This window comes from Bombyx mandarina, chromosome 05 (genome assembly GCF_030267445.1).
Source record: "Bombyx mandarina strain Sakado chromosome 05, ASM3026744v2".
NCBI classification, from domain to species: Eukaryota; Metazoa; Arthropoda; class Insecta; order Lepidoptera; family Bombycidae; genus Bombyx; species Bombyx mandarina.
Genome location: NC_143212.1, coordinates 15,971,150 through 15,990,197, shown reverse-complemented (window position 1 = coordinate 15,990,197; position 19,048 = coordinate 15,971,150).

Genomic DNA, 19,048 nt, shown 5'->3' with positions numbered 1-19,048 from the left:
GAAAACGGAGCCGGTGATGCTACCAAAATTTAAAAATAAAACAGTATTCATTTGTGAGCATGAATGCGCTTCTTAATATTTTCATTTTATGTGCGTTTTTTTTTTTTTGTTGCTTAGGTGGGTGGACGAGCTCACAGCCCACCTAGTGTTAAGTGGTTACTGGAGCCCATAGACATCCACAACGTAAATGCGCCACCCACCTTGAGATACAAGTTCTGAGGTCTCAGTATAGTTACAACGGCTGCCCCATCCTTCAAGCCGAAACGCATTACTGCTTCACGGTAGAAATAGGCAGGGCGGTGGTACCCATCCGCGCGGACTCCCAAGAGGTCCTACCACCAGTAAAACCAGATTTTTAAGCATAGCGAAAACTTTAAATAACGCCGATAATTACTTAACAAATTCCTGCACAGCATCAAGACTTCAGTCAACTGCTCCGTATATACTACCTACTTAAACATTTCGCGTATTTAAATTGTACGATATTTGTGATTACCAGTGGGATCTTGGGGGCGGAATTTTTCAACAAGCTAACCATACATGTACCAAAACATAAACCAGGAATATACGTTTTCAAGATGAGTTTGTTTTAGCGTATTTTTTGGAAAGAAGTTCCTTATGGGACGATGCGGAGGGGTACCCTAACCGGGAAAAAACGTCCGTAACGTAAGATTTTTATTAGTGATGCACATAGTGTACGACTTAACTTTGTAATAACGTACAAATTAGTAAGGCACACAATGTACGACTTAGCTTTGTAATAACGTACAAAAAATAACAATTTTTTTTATCATTCATTGAGAACGATCTCAGCGCGTTCGTTTGCGCAATACACTAACTTTTATGCAAACAACCGTGAATGAAGTGTACCTCAATAGGTTCGCGCGTTACCGAATAACCGTGGGTTGTTGCGAAGCCTCCAGTTTTATTTTCTTTATACCTCGAATAGAACTCAAAATTAATATTTTTATAATAAGGAACTTCGTTCCTATCCGGTGTCCCACGACACCACACATCTTTTTTTTTCTATCTAGGTCGATGAAAGAGCCCCGAGGTCACCTGATGTTGAAAAGTTACTGGTGCCTGCAAATGTTTCATCATGATGCCCGCCGTTCACCTTAACCCCTTTATTGCGGAACAGGCCCATCTTGGCCTGCCGCGGTACTTTCAGCTGGTGCGGACCGATTATTTCAGGTGTTTGTTATAGTTCGACACCGACAACTATATACTACAAATTGTATACAGTATGCTTACACAAAGTTATAGCATTTTAATCTACCCTAGTGCTGGTGGGTCGAGAAACACCTACCATTCACTGGTGGAAATATGGGGCGCATCGACCCGCCACCGCACCAGATGAAGCATTATGATTTTACTGACCGCAGCCAACGTGTTAAGACGTGAAATTGAATTCTCATTTTTATTATATAACTGCAGAAACAGGCAAACGAAAATAAGCCATTAACGATTTAAAGTTACTTGAATAAATTGATCACTGGAAAAAAGCCGAAAATAAATTTAATTAGAGTATAGCCCCATATCGTTCCATTCTTCGAAGGAGTTTTCTCCCGGCCGTTAGCCCTTATCCCGGTCCGTAGCTAATGACAGCGGCGATGCTCCCTCCAGGATTAGCGCTGCTCATAAAACCGATACTAATTAATTGGTCACAACTCGGCGGTCAGCGGTATTCAAATGTTGAAAACAATATAGAAAATCATGCGCACGTCATTATATATTATATATATTCTATATTTAAATAGACAAAGCATAATCTAATATATTATTATGTATATTCAAGCTGTCAATGAGAATTGATTATCAACAAGATAATACAACAGTATCTATTAATATTGTTCAATTCAATTCAAGCAATAATAAAAGGTATTCTAATTAGACATTATCATTTAAATAATTTATTATATAAATAATTAATAAAGCCTTGTTTGAAAAGTGTCATTTAATAAGTGTAGTTTTTACACTTTTATTTCGTGCGCACGTAAAGAGTAGTAAGTACACTTACACCTACGTAATTATTACGTGAATGTCATTAAAATAATTTAGAATCAATTGGATTTTTTTTTTGTTATTAACTACGATTAAATAAAACTTATTATTTATTCGTAGGTTATTAAGCACTGGCACGCTTCATGGTTTAAATTTTATAAACTTAAACTTCAACTTACAAAATTTCAACTATGTTTCAAATCGTTATACATATTTACAAAAATTATATTATCTTCAACGACGAAGCTTTTTTGATATTTGATTCATAAAAATAAATACCGTTTGTCAAATTACTGGACCAATTGTGTGTCAAATTATTAAGCACAATTTAAATTGTTTTAATTCCCCAACTATCGAATAACAATTGTTGATACTGAAATAGTCTGCTCTTTAGAAAGAAAAGCATTCACGAATGAAATGACCCCGAACCCTCATCAGACGACAGTGACAACGTCAGACACCGAGCGTGAGAATTTGAAATTGATACAAAACAAGATAATCCGACACAATTTTCATAAGGTTTCTAAACTGGATAATGTTTTAGGTCGCATAATGTTTCACTAGATGATGACCGAGGTTTGCAGGTTTTTTTTGTTGTTGATAAATTGTGTTTTTTAGAAATTATATTTCAATACGAATTACATATTAATAAAATGAACAAATATTCCAAGATCGTTAAGGCATTTTTAGGTGAACACGTGAGTTAAAAAGACACAAATAATATAAATAAACAATTCATATTCTTGGTCTAATCTTAAACCAAATACTCATTGGCTTCGGGTTGCTTAACAACGCCATCTGCTGAAGTAGCTTTAGTGTTATTGGGTCTTTAAAGCAGCTAGTTGCTCTCTATTAAGAAAAATAGTATTATTATTCGCCAATAGATCTCGGGAATAGTCTCAAATCGATAAAATTTATTATTAAAAGCACGAATAAAACGACATTTTCTGAAAATTAATCGTAGCTAGATCGATTTATCGCCCCTCAAAATTCCCTGTATACTAAATTTTATAAAAATCGTTGGAGCTGTTTCCGAGATTCAGATTATATATATATACTTATTTACAAGAATTGCTCGTTTAACGATAAAATATTGGGCATTCGTATTTTCCAAGGGAATGTCTATCGTGTCAGCCTAACATCAGATAGACAGTCCCGTAAAATGATTACAATTTTCATTGATATAATTTTTAATGTTTAAGACGTGACCAAAAATTTTAAGGCCGAAGTTTGGGAGCCGTTTAGATGAGAGCATCATTACAAGTTTATCGAAGCGACGGCAAGGGAGTAATGTTATACTTTATCGAGTTCGGATTACATTACAGCGAGAAATGGTCCTGTTATAATAATGACTGGTAATTAGTAACGCTTTGTTACGATAATCTTTATGCTCAGACAAACGCTTCGTTATGTTTTTGTAACACTATCAGTCTTTTTTTTAAGCTATTGCATAGCTTATATCGCGGGCTTTGAGCGCGGCGACCGAATCAAGAAATTCCGTAACGAAAATAAAACTTAACACCCCGCACTCTGCCTACCATGTAGCTCGCGATAAGCACATTCACACGTTGCGCTTGTGTAGTGTTTGTGAATAAGCGCGCGGCGTGACGTCACACTGCATGCGCATCATGAAAAGTCTGCCCATCTCTCTCTTGCGCGCTCTAGCTTTGGGAAGGGGACAGTTAATGTTTTGCTTTTGTTAATGTTTATAAATATAGCGTGGTCTTATTTTATTATTGTTTTAATATTAAATTATTATTATCTAATTACAATTGCATAAGTTGATAAAAAATGCTATTATGCAATAGCTTTACCGCGGCAGTCTCCGAGTGCCACACGTGTTTTTTTTATAAAATAACTAAATAGTGATGCTATGTAACTTGAATTAAATCGATTTCGTATTTATTTATTTTGTTACAACAAAAAAGTAAAAACTAATGAAGCATATTTAAAACTGGACACATAAAGTAAATGAAAAATTCTACCTCAATGAGACGCACAAACGACAACCCAAATAGTTATCAACACCATACAATTTAAATAAGAATACGTGACAAAATAATACAGTACCAATGTTTACAAGTACAGATTAATATAATTTTACACGAATTACAAAATATTACTGGTGGTAGGACCTCTTGTGGGTTTACTGGTTGTAGGACCTCTCGTGAGTCCGCACGGGTAGGGTAGACAATGGCGCTGCAGATTCTCCCCGAACAAAATACAAATTAATCAAATGAATATGTATGTATGTATGTAATTTTATCGTAAATTTCTATTCCATTATAATTTATATTTTTACTCACTTTTCTTTTATTGCTTAGATGGATGGACGAGCTCACAGCCCACCTGGTGTTAAATGGTTACTGTAATTTCAAAGTAAATGCCGCCACCCACCTTGGGATATGAGTTCTAAGTTCTCAGCATACTTACAACGGCTGCCCCGCCCTTCAAACCGAAACGCATTACTGCTCCTCGGCAAAAATAGGCCGGGTGGTCGTAAATACCCTTGCGGACTCACAAGACGTCCTACCACCAGTAAACCCTCAATCATAAAAAAGAAATACTTTTGATCAAACAGTACTAAAGCATTCTTATGTCTACACGTTATGTTAAATAATGAAATTCGTTTTACCACTGATTTTGTGTCTGCTGATCCTATTAATTCGGAGCATCATCCCTAATTTCTATTCTTTTCTTCTTGATTACGACAGCAATTACGGACAAGCCGGCCTCCAGCCTCGGCGTTGATCTGGTGGTAGCCTGATCGATAAGGGGCAGGGCAAGGCCAATACCATAATCAAACTCTTCACTTCCAACTCGAGTTTCGATGGAGGAAGCGATCTAACCGAACGTGTACCCTGTGTTATTGATGGTTTCCCCACAACGATTCTTTAAAACTGATTGACGACTGAATTAGGGAACGAATATAAATATTGTAGGTATATAAACGTTATCGATAACAAGTTAATGTATAGATATATATAGATAAGTGCCTTTGTACATAATTTTCCTATTACTCTGTACTGTGTCTTGTTTTCTGTGTGTACATAAATAAATAAATAAATAAAAATAAGTTACTAAAACAATGATTTACTTCATTTTCCTACACGTAAATCCCTTGTATTATCTTTAAAGAACAAAAAAAATCATTTAAAGTGTGGGGAGAGATTTAATCAGAGATAGTAATTTATTTTAAAATTAGACCGGAAGATCAGTTGCGGAGTGAATGCGGTCAGCTTCACTTTAACGAAATCAATTAAATAGTTTAATTAAATCGAAGAGGGGACATTTGAATGGCTCTGTGTCTCCGAGCCACGGCGAGTACTGTTAACTGTGGTATAAGTCATGGGATACGATAGTGCGATTTTTAATACCATTATTGACGTCAGGAACCAATTCTTTTTTTTATTGATTAGATGGGTGGATGAGCTCACAGCCCAGCTGGTGTTCAGTGGTTACTGGAGCCCATCAGTATAGTTCCAACGGCTGCCCCACCCTACAAGCCGAAACGCATTACTGCTTCACGGCAGAAATAGGCAGGGTGGTGGTGCATACCCGTGCAGACTCACAAGAGGTCCGACCACCGGTTAACTGTTGTTAAAGAGAGGCCATAGAGAATTACATCATAAATACTGCAGCTCACCTTGAGTCAAGAGATCGCAATCTCAGATGCTTCGGTACACCGTTTGTTTCGATTTTGCTTCAACAGACAGAAACAACAAGGATTTACTCGTACGGACTTACAATACGCCTAACCATTAGAAGGAATATTACTGAATACACGAAAAATACATTATTACGCAATATTGATTTTCTTAATAATTAAAGAAATTAAAATTAAATTTTATTATTCGTTTTCCTACGTTAGTTAATTGTCATGGCCATTTTCAATATTAAATATTTTACTGGAATAATTCCATCTTATATTTGTTTATTAGTATGCTGATTATCACTATATCTAATGTTATAAACAAAAAATCCATAAGTAGGATACGTGTTCATGTCCTTCCTTGTTAGATTTCTAAGCATACTGCTTTTTATGTACAATGTTAAATGTAGTGTACACGTCCGAGATTATATATATTTATTTATTATGATTACTAGAAGTGGTGTTTTTGTGAGGTACACACGAGTACCATTATCCTGCTAATTCCACAAACATCTTTAGCAATTCCGATTTTTAAGAAACCCTGTCATTTTCACGGTTAACATTTGAACTTCATGGCTCAGTGTGGGCTCCATTAACCTTCTCGAGCAATCACTGAATGAATAAGATCATGAGTTTGGATCAATTTATGACATTAAAAATCGTTTTCGCTTATAACTTTTACCACTCGTCCACAGTTGATTATATAAGTACCGGTGTTTCAACTCGGAACGACGCACGGTTGCCATTTTGTAATTAATTAAAAATATTCTCGTCATTTCTTGGGGGTATCGAGTTACATTTATTTATTCACTCCGTTAATTGCACGTTTAAGTGGTGACACTGTTGATGTCCGTATTTGTAGCTGCCTTCATTTTCAATACTTAATGTAAAGTAGTTTACCTTATATTAATTTGTAAAAGCAGGTTCGCATTAATATTAATTCACGTACCTATCAACGGAATGAATAAGAGATCAGTTTCTCCTGCATTTTGGCAACATGAAACCGATTGAGTTAAAATTTTAACTGTGTAAATTTTGCTAAAAGTTAAGATCAGACTTATAGAGTCAGAGCAGAGACATGAGTGAACATTCTAATGGCGCCTTACTGTACAGAATAAGAAAAGATAAAAAAAGAGAAATGAGCCATCGATAGAAAGCCGGCAAATGTGAAACATTGATATTATTTTGTTAAGGTATAGACGTATAAAATGATGGTTTACGACAGAAAATGTATGTGGCATAATGAAAAATAAAATATTAATATTAAGACGCAGTCACTATATGATGTGTATAAATATAGTATATCGGTGGTATAGCGATGGTTTCAGGCAGCGGCTTGGCTTTGCCCTTGGCATTGCTGAAGTCCATGGGCGACGGTAACCACTCGTACAACGTATGCTCGTCTGCCTGCCTACAAAGGCAATAAAAAAAAATAAAAATAAAATACCGCGTGTACGGTAAAAAGGAAACCACCTGACTATTATAAGTCGGAAATTTGCCACTACTGCTAGACCTCCCCGGTCGGAGACCAAGAGGTAGACCCAAGACAAGGTGGAAGAATGTAGTGTTGACAGATAAAAGGGAATGCAACGCTGCTAACGAGGATGTCGAAGACAGAGCGAAGTGGAGGAGTAAAATAAGGAAAGCTACCCCACCACCATGTAGTACCCCTACCAATAGTAGAGTGTACACGGTGTGTCGACGCGTCGCCACGACAGCAATCAGCTTTAAGTGCGGCTATAAATGTTTCACATCAAAAACAGTTCCTAGTGCTAAAAATGTATTTATCTAGATCGATCCGGAGTACTTCGAGGGAACAGATACATAGCAATTTAATTAATTTACTTGTTCTTCGAATTTCTTCGAAAGTTCTTGCCTACCTGTTATCTATTTCATGCTATGTATTCCAGCCGCATGAGACTCAGTATCACGTAAATTCTCAATCATCCAATAATATAATTAGTTAGTGCGCGTCAAGCTTGAAACGATCCACTGAAACGCAGGCTTATACCCGAATTTGCATCACTTGCATAACTTCCATTTTGCATACTAAAGCGCTTGTTCACGGCGCACGACGGCTTAACGCGATGCTTTTATGTATTTAACTATACTAGAGGTCCCGCAGTAGTCGAAATTCGACTATACTTAAATTAATTGGAATTTTAAGTTTGTACACTATTATGATTGTATTTTATACTTCTATAATCACAAATTTCGCCAAGACTACACTATAAAAAATATTATCAAAGACAAACAATATTTAATCTCAATTTGACAACAGACATCAATAACAAAAGTTTGACAATAAATAGTATGCATGCGTGTGTGCGTCAAATGCATGGTATATAGTGTGTGTAATGTTTTCTTTATTGATTTAATGTATCTTTTATGCATTATTTTAAAAAAATATTAGCATTGTGCACTTCTTCTCTATATTCTCTATAAGTGTGGAAAATTTCATACTCCTCCGCGCAATTTTCGTAAAAAGGGATACAAAGTCTTTGCTTCACGTATTAGTATAGGTATAGGCACTAAATTACGAATCCGAATTAAAGTTTTTTTTTTTGTAGAATTGAAAGCTGTTCTGTGTGCTTAGTGCGAGTTTTTTAACGTTCTCGATAGCGTAAAAGTTTGCTCATATTTGTATGGAATGGGATCGTTTGCGTACGTTTGCCGCTAGGGGCGCTGTTCTAACTGCATACAAAATTGGGTTAACTTTTACGCTATCGAGAACGTCAAGAAACCCGCACTAAGCACACTGAAGCTCTAAAGGTGTTATTGTCTGGATAAAATTTGATGTCCAAATTGTTCTTCTTCTTCTCCCTATTCGTACACTCTTGACAGAGTGGTCGTGGTCATGCATCAGTCGGATACGACCTACTTATGACTCTCGTGGGAAATTAGTGCAGTGGTTTCCCGTTGCCTTCTGCACCAGCATTTTAGGGGGTATTTGATTACCAAGGTTTCTGACGCCTCTTCCGTACAGGTTGTCCTGACGGGTGTGTATGGTTATACCGCCAATGCTCGATCGCCGTTCATTCTCTAGCAGGGTGCACCACGGCAACCTGTTGGTCGCCGCCGCCGTCCGGCACGTGCAGGTGGGGTTGAAATTGTTAAGAATCCTTCAATACTGGGTATTAGGAGACCGCTTCCGAAAACGAAGACAGACGTTAGTACTAATGACACCTTTGATGATGGAGTTATTTAGACAAATGTTGTTGTAAATAAGTATTTGTGCGATCGCGCGGGTCCGCGCCGCGTCCTTGCGTTCGTTGATCCGATCATCAGCTGTTTTTGATTTTGTGTTTCATTGCTGGTTTTTTTTAATAAAGTAATGTATTTTTGAAGTTATACTTCTTTTGGCGCGTTATGAAAAATTGATGAGAGTGAAATTTTACGATGCGCGCGCACCGTGACACAAAATTAACAGAAATGAAGTTGCCCACAAATGCTCCAATACAATTTTTTTTTTTTTTTTTTTAAATAAATGTTTACTAACAATCACGCCACGTTAACTGGTCCCGTGCTAAAAGAACTTGTGTTACAGGTACCAGATAACGGAAATAAATGTAAGATTTTTTATTATACACATACATATATTTAATATACATCCATAACCCTGGAAAAGACATTTATATTTATCATACAAATATCTTTCCTTGGCGGGATTCGAACCCGCGACCCCCTTGTGTAGTGAAACTATGGTTTCACTAAGCTGTACTAACAGAGATGGAGCCCAAACAATGCTACTAAAACTTTTTTTAAATATGATATATTTTTTTAATCAAGATCTATTTTTTTTCCGTGCCTTCATCAAAGGTGTCATTAGTACTATTGCCTGTCTTCGTTTTCGGAAGCGGTCTCCTAACACCCAGTTTCGGAATATTATTAATAATCCATCAAACAACAATCCATTCATTTTACTATTTCACCAATAGCTATTTTACCAAAAACAAACCTCTTCTTTAAGTAAAAAGCAAGCATTTTCATTTTCAATTAGGTATCTCAAACATTCATGCTCAACAGTAGCCTGAAATTAAACCAAAGAAAACATTGATTGCCTTGAACCGATCTTAACCTAATAAATTTAATTTCTTTCAAGGATCACCTTTGTGCCCTTCCAACGAATTCCGAGAATTATTAAAGTGTTACAGAAAGCTTAAACATTGTTAGAGAGAAAGAAACGTGTTTTTTTAAAAATAAGTGGTCATTATCAAGAAAAGTATAAAGCTTGTATGGACAGCATTGAAACTTTATTCCCGCCCCCAAACCCAGGTACGATAGCCAATACCAAGACAAATTATAGACTAATTGACAATATACCGAACCGCAGAACCTTCTCTGGGCTGAGGCTCCAAAATACTTCAATTATTATTCGGATAGTCTTGGTTCCCGAATGTTTTTCCCGGTAGACAGCGGCTTGGCACTGCCCCGGGAATTACTGAAGTCCATTGGCGACGGTAACCACTCACCATCAGACGGGCCATATGATCGTACGCCTACAAGAAAAGAAAAAAATATATATATACCTATATAATAATAATTTGGAACCTCTGAATCTCACCAAATATATGTTCCATGGGAATTAGTATTTCTGTTCATGAACTACGGTAATCGCTTATCTAACGCAGGCCTTTTTAATAAATACGTCAATTTACAATTCAGCATTTGAAAGCCAGTTTGAAGAATGTAATAAAACAGTATCCCAAAACACGAGCAATGTGAAACCTTTTTTCGAACGGTTTTCGAACATAGCCTACATTTAAAAGAAGCATTTTCTAAAATTTTCTAATTCTTATACCTTTAAACGAGCAATTCTTGTATATTAATATATATAATCTGAATCTCGGAAACGGCTCCAACGATTTTCATAAAATTTTGTATACAGGGGATTTCGGGGGCGATAAATCGATCTAGCTACGATTTATTTTCAGAAAACGTTGTTTTATTAGTGTTTTCAATAATCAACTCTTCCCGACATCTATTGGCGAATAATAATACTATTTTTCTTAATTGAGGGCAACTAACCGCTTTAAAGACACAACAAGATGGCGTTCTCAAAAAAAATCTACTGTATCATCATCTACTGTATTCTTGTTTCTACTAAAATTTAAAAATAAACGACATTTTGACGTTTCCTTTCATTGAAACCACCTACCCGCATTAACCTCACGCAATATCAATCATCATACTGTATGTATAAGATCCTGACGTAGCTTTTAATAATTGAATACATTTCCATATAAAATATTTAACGAATTCATTCCGGAGGGTGGAGAGAGTGCTTATTGTCTCCGCTTTGAACGATATAATATTATGGAAGCTTGCAATTATATTCCATATCAAATGTATTGCTAAATATACTATCAGTTTTCATACTTATGTAACTAAATCAGTCTTTCCCAAAGTGGGCGATAACGCCCCCTTGAGGGCGCTGCAGGCCTAAAGGGGGGCGTAACAGGTCCAGAAAAATTTAGGAGCGTTGTGAAGAAGCTTAGGAGACTATTTGTAATTTCATCTAGGAGGACTCTTAGACACCAACTGAGCTCTCGCTATAGTGGTTTTTAGTGTGTGAAAAAATGGGGGTGCTAAAAAATAATTTATTCTCAAAGTGGGCAGTAGACAAAATTAGTTTGGGAGCCCCTGATCTAAATGGAAAAATTGATATCGTTCTTTGTATATTCACGTTGCACTCCTTCTGGTTTGCTTGGTAAACTCTTTCCTGCTACCTGAGTATTCTTCATAACACAGCTACATCGGGCTCACACCAGTGAGTCAGTCTCCTTCATCCTCTTATCCAAGACGGTTGTCCTAAATAATTTCAATAAGGTTTTTTAACTAAATTAGCCGTAGGCCTTTAACAGTCCGATCTTTTTCTTCTTTGTTATTATCTTTATTGTTGAAGGTCGTGTTAGACTGAATTCTTTAATGTTAGACGGAAGCATTTCCAGATCTCTCTACCCTTAACGTATTTTAATACCTTAGATACCGGAGGCATTAAATTATGCCTCAGATACCTAAGGCATTAAATTATGCCTTAGATACCTGAGGCATTAAATTATGCCTTAGATACCTGAGGCATTAAATTATGCCTTAGATACCTGAGGCATTAAATTATGCCTTAGATACCTGAGGCATTAAATTATGCCTTAGATACCTGAGGCATTAAATTATGCCTTAGATACCTGAGGCCATAAATTATGCCTCAGATACCTAAGGCATTAAATTATGCCTTAGATACGAGGCATTAAATTATGCCTTAGATACCTGAGGCCATAAATTATGCTTTAGATACCTGGGGCATTAAATTATGCCTTAGATAGCTGAGGCATTAAAAAACTGTATAGTACTGTACTAGTAAGAAACCAGTGCGAGATTTTATTTGGCAAGATACCAGTGAGGGATGTTGTTTGGGCGATCGATATATCGTCATGACCGCTTCGCAGCAGATATATGCAGGATAATGCAACATACTCGAACGAGCTTTCAACTATCCTTACCACCAATAAAGCCTAATTAGGCCCTTACTTACTTTTATTGCTGCAACACAAAGCTGAAAGCGGTTAAATGCCATTCACAATTCGAACATAAACCAAAATATTAAGTATATCTTTACTTTACTATACAAAGTTTGCGTTAGATATCAACTCGACTTAATCACGAAGCTTCCAGTATTTAAACTTCCCAATGCAGTAAGATGCAATGAGGAGGTTAGAAAAATATTAATGAAAATTTTTCATTTGTTTTAACGGCCGTCTGGTGCAGTGGTAAGTGACATGGTCACTACACAAGGGGGTCGGGGGTTCGAATCCCGCCAAGGGAGGATATTTGTATGATAAATATAAATGTCTTTTCCAGGGTTATGGATGTATCTTAAATATATGTATGTGTATAATAAAAATCTTACATTTATTTCCGTTATCTGGTACCTGTAACACAAGTTCTTTACGAACTTACCACGGGACCAGTTAACGTGGCGTGATTGTTAGTAAATATTTATTTATATTTATTTATTTATAGTACGATGCAATTTTCTTTTTTTATTAGATAGATGGGTGTACGAGCTCACAGCCCACCTGGTATTAAGTTGTTACCGGAGTCCATAGACATCTACAACGTAAATGCCGCTACCCACCTTGACATATGAGTTCTAAGGTCTCAGAACAGTTACAACGGCTGACCCACCCTTCAAACCGAAACGCACGAAATTTATTACAGAAATGCTGTAAATTAACGCCAGCGGCAACAACCATAAATATTTCCAGGTCAAAAATGGTAATCTTGGAGAAATCGTCTAATGCCCATATGTCTTTTCAGAACCACATCAGTCTTTGTGGAAATTAAGTAGTAGTGAATATTTTTGTTGTGCTAAAATCCTTGAACGATACAACATTACTAATTTGTACCGATTAAAAAACAATCAACAAAATAAATAAAAAAACAAAATTTTTTTTTAATGTATTTAATAAATTCATAATTGTATAGACATATTAGTTTATCTATCGATTTCTAGAATACATTCGGAAACACCAAGTAGTCAACAATCCCTTCACAAATGTATTCATCAATCATGTCGTTTCTACGTAGTGCTCTTGCGATAATTAGCGATAAACGGAAATTTCAGTCAAGACAATTGACATTGTCAACAGCAACATATAACAAACTGCCAATGGTGAGCTCACGTGAATACCTTTAAACCCACAGGTTTTTGTTTATGTAAGCTCAATTTTGAATCGTTTTTCTAGAGCACATTTACAAAGTATAATTATAATATTTAATACACATATTATTATAGAATTTAAACTTTTATTATTAAGACATAAAATTTATTGAGAAGTCAAATCTATTAATATGTATCGTCATCAAATAAAATAAGTCTGCTAAGAGGCAGTGAAATGTTACTAAATTCGTCATAAATTAAAAATCATCTTGGTAATAAATGCTTATTTACGAAAACTTCACAGCAAAATTACACTAATTTACAACATTAGCGCAACGGAGATAAACATTCACTTCCTAAGCATAAAACACTTATAGATTTAGTGATTTCATGAACACGCAATGAACGGTGCCTAACAAAGACATCACCATTGATGGATGTCAAACTTGACTACTTACTACCTAGTGACAGGTTTAGGGTAGCCGAATCGATTTTGAAAAATTAATTGAACCAATAAAATTTTATAGTAGCCAACAGTTCGAATGGTTTAAATTTCTGCCGATTTAACAGTCTTTTAAGGTAAAATCGACTAGCTAATATCCACGTTAATAGCGTGGATCCACTATAACATTAAAAACACGAACGATTCCTTCTCTATAAAAGTAAAAAAACAGATTTTGGCAACGACGTCACATTGATCGTTAAATCTAAAAACATTTCATTCAGGAAAACCTGACAGGTGTCATTTTTTTAAGCTGTCAATGTCATTTGCTTGCTTCTCAAATTAATTTGGTAGTGGACATAAGCCACAGTGAAAATACGCTTATGCTTCATGTTTCTGTCCATTCGATTTGTGTTTTTCACACAACACAAGTTTTAGTTTAATCACGAAAAATTATTTGATAAAATATAAGCAGTAACCAGAAGCAAGCATCAGATATAAATAGCGGACTTAAATATTTTCTAAAACCAAATTACTCAGTGAGAAACATTAAATTTGCTAATAGTTTTCCGAGATATAAGAGGGTGTTGTATCCCTTTTCGCAACACGAATGGTCACTTTTGAACGTTGACGTCATTATATATAAAATAGTGTATTTATCTATAAAATAGTGCGCTTTCTCGCTAGCATGTAATTAACAAGTTTAATGACTATAATTTACTAATACCTTAACAGATTTAAATTTTGATTTCGTTTATCAGCGATGTTCATAATCTTCTATTCTATTAGACAAACACATAGATTCGCGTCAAAATGTCAAATTTATTACAACTAAATTTTTATCTATGGAAATATGTTCCATGTGTCACATGGTAAGGACATGTATGCACGTTTTGTTAACAAATGAAATCAGAGTGAAACAACGTAATTTAATTAAAATGAATTGTAATAAGTGTTGCAGAAAAATTAATCGATATTAATATTTGAATAGCGATTTTTCATCCTCCCTGTGTAGTGAAATAATATATTATATACATATACATAAATATTATGTAAATTAAAACGTACAACTGTTTTACTTTCTATTGTATATAACAAGCTTTATGTTGTATCACTTAACTTTTCGATGAACATTACAATAAAATAAAAATAAAACATCTAACGTTTGCATTTATATTGGAGAACTTAAGCTAAAATTGAAACGAGTCTTTGTAACTCTCACTATAAAAACACAGATCATACAAAAATCGATAATTAACTAAAACATTTTTACAATTTCATCTTAAGATTGGTTTTTTTTTTTATACCTATATAGATCAGCCCGTGTTCTTAAGGACAAATAAATTATTGACTAAATAGCATAAATTGATGTGCCTTTGGAAAACATACAGCATTGTATTATGAAGAAGCAGTGTGTACTTAGCTTAAATTCCTTGTCTATGTCCAACCATAGACAGTCAATTTAGTTCCATCTTTAGCCGCTAGGTGCTGCCAGCAAGTATAAAGGAAGCGCAGCCATCTTTGATCTTCATAGCGTTGTGTACTTTCGTACTGTGAAGTCGCAAATCCACAAATATTTATTCGACTTCTTACTAATTGCAAAAAATATTTATTTTGTGTTTCTATGAGTGTTATTTTGCAATCATTACGAGTATTATTTACCAATCCTATCATCGGACGCCATGAATCACGCGTCATCTGTTGGAGGGGATGTTGAGTCAAGCTCCATAATTTCCGAGAGGGAAAACGTCCAGGCGAGACGCGATGGAGACGCCTCACGTTCGAACAGCTCGTAAAGCGAAAAAGAGAAAAAGGAGTCTCTGCGTAAGAAACGACAGGATTCAAAGGTAACGGTCGATCTTCGAATCGGCTCGTTATCCCACCAGGTCAGTGACGTTGTAAATCTAATAATGCATCAACTGTGTGTAACAATTGAATGTAACGAAAATTGTTGTAAACAAATTGATCTCGTCAATACGGAAATTTTGACAAAAACACAACAGATTTAAACTAATAATCTTTGTAACATAATTACTGAAAACTTTGGCAAATCGTCTCCGTCGTACAAGTTACCCGTAAAAGCGTTTTAAATTGTATACGGAAAAAAGGGCCGTATGGATAGAAATAAGACGTCAAAGTTTAATTTCCGTGGTCTCTAATAAAGTATCCTGTTGCCAACGCACCACTCATTGAGGAATTTTTGTTTGATAATACTAAATTGAAATCTATTCAGTCCCTCGGAGGGCTACAATCCTATTTGTCACGACCTCGTACAAAAGGCAAGCCAAACATTATAAACAATCATAGTCCGTAACATCTGGCACAATCCAGAGGGGGGCAATTGAAGACACCGACGGGAGGCACTGAGTGCCACCAAAATTGTAATAAATTGTAAACCATGTATGGTTACCAAATACCGTAAAAACAAAAAAAAAAAAACAAAAAAACTACCTTTTTCTGCGGAAGAAAAGCGACGGATCAATGCGTCCAATTTTCGATCTTCGAGAGCTGTTTTCGGACACCTCGGTACCAAACTTTCTCCACCCAGGGGACTGGATGATAGAATTGAACATTTCTCAGGAATATTTTTCTAGTATCAGTCGCAAAATTTCGTCGATACTTCTTGAGGATCAGTACCAAGGTACCAGTATCAGCACCTTCAGGAAGGAATCGGTACCTTCTTATGAGTTATTATGAAATGACATGCCTACCCTTCGGTCTGGCTTCAGAGCCACACCTTTTTGGTTCTATAACATGCGGGTCGCAGAGACCTTGCGTGCAAAGGGAACTCGAGTGCTAGTGTCTACCTAGACGACTTCCTTTTGGTCGACCAAGACAAATCCAAGTTGAAACTTCAGGCTGCAGAAGCTGTGAAGCTTTTGGATTAACCTTTTTTGCTTCCATAACATGCTGGGTCGCAGAGACCTTGCGTGCAAAAGGAACTCGAGTGCTAGTCTACCTAGACGACTTCCTTTTGGTCGACCAAAACAAATCCAAGTTGAAACTTCAGGCTGCAGAAGCTGTGAAGCTTTTGGATTATCTGGGCTGGCATGTCAATTTCCATTATATAGGGTGCTCGGTCGCTCGGTCGCGGAGATATTGCGTGCAAAGTCGAGTGCTAGCTTACCTACACGACTTAATCTTGTTTCACCAAGACAAATAAACGTTTTTGTTCCCATAGCATGCTCGGTCGCGGAGACCTTGCGTACATAGGGAAGTCAAATGTTAACGTACCTACGCGACTTTCTCTTGGTCCTTGAAGACAAATACACCTTTTTGCTTCCATAGCATGCTCGGTCGCGGAGGCATTGCGTGCAAAATCGAAGTGCTAGCTTACCTACACGACTTGATCTTGTTTCATCAAGACAAATAAACGTTTTTGCTCCCATAGCATGCTCGGTCGCGAAGACCTTACGTACATAGGGAAGTCAAATGTTAACCTACCTACGCGACTTTTTCTTGATCCATGAAGACAAATACACCTTTTTTGCTTGCATAGCATGCTCAGTCGCGGAGACATTGCGTGCAAAGCGATGTTGAGTGTTATCCCACCTACGCAAATCCCACCTGGTCCATCAAAAGAAGTCCAAGTTGAGTCTTCAGGCCACATAAGCTGTAAAGCTCTTGGATTATTTGGGCTGCCAAGTCAGCCTTACAAAAAAAAAAAAAAAAACAATTAGTACACTGGTTCAAGAGATGACATGTCTAGGGATTCGATGGAAAATTGCGAGAAATAAAGTGGACACTCAACAACATCCTAGCTCAAACTCTGACGGAATTACATCAATCTATGCTAACTTGCAAATTTTCTTGCGAAGTTTCAAGAAAAAACACCCCCGTAAAAAACAGGCCATCCTGCATGTGTTAACAATTAAATGCAGGGCTGACGCGGAGCCACATGTCAGACATTGCCGATGCACAAAACCAACCATTTCCTGGCAACGGAAGCTTCGGACATGTGTAGGAGTTACAAATGCAGTGCTGACGCGGAGCCACATGTCAGACATTTCCGATGCACAAAACCAACCATTTCCTGGCAACGGAAGCTTCGGACATGTGTAGGGGTTACAAATGCAGTGCTGACGCGGAGCCACATGTCAAACATTGCCGAGACACAAAACCAACCATTTCCTAGCAACGGAAGCTTCGGACATGGGTAGGGGTTACAATTAGACAAAATATTAACGTCCTGTCTATGGTCAGCTCAACAACAGAAACTGCTCACCCCCAAAAGAGCTATTTGCAATGGTAGTGACAATCAAAATGAATCTGAAAGTATTTCACTAGCGTTGACCTTTCGATTTTTAAACCTAAGCGATAAGTTCAAGATAACTGTCAGCTTATAATCTCTCGGGGAGATACAACATCGTAGCCGACAGGCTATCACGAGGAAATCAACCTGCGAAATGGCACTTTTTACCACAAGTGACCACAAAAGTTTTTCGAAAGTGGGGTCATCCGGATATAAACCCATTCGCCGACCAAGATTGGACCTTCAGCATACCGTAGAGGATGCAACTAGCATGGAGAATTCCTCCTCTCAACCTTCTCCCCAGAGTACTGATTCACTTCAACAGTGTCTAGGGAACCTACCTGGTAGTGTTCCCAGACTGAACGAAAGCATTTGGGCTTCCAAGCCCTCAGATCCCGAACGCTAGATAACTCGCACGAAATCCAAAACCTTCCTCCTCCACAGGTTAAACATTAACCCTGAAAGCTTAAAGGGGGGGGGGAGGTTGTACAAATAATAGACTGGTCTACACAGGAGAAGATTTATTGAAAATTAGCTGGTGTCAATCCACTTTGTCAGCATACTTACCAGCAACTAGAAGATGGTGCATATGGTGCTACAGTGTTAAAATTGATCCTAAGTCTGCAGATGTTTGCCAAATTCTTTATTCTTTTCCAAAAAGAAAATTTTGCCTATAAAACAATCCTTCTGCATCATAAAGCAGCGCTGTCGACTTTCTGTGGGCGAAATACATGTAGGACAGCAAATATTCTCAAGCTCTCTAATAAAAATGGCTATTCTAAAAAAGCTATCGGAATAGCTAAACAAAATTCAACTACTTATTACAATTTTACTAAGTGTAGTCCCATTCACATGAGATCCGAGAATAGTTCTAAATTGGTTTTCTTCAAACCCAGCCACCAGATCACGCCTCAATGTAGCTTGAAGGACACCAACAACCATGTCGCTGGCTACTGGACGCAGAGTTAATGACCTTATTTTGCTCAACATTTCTAAAGACAGTTTCTTTGATAACAGAGAAAAGCATCTTTCTGATAC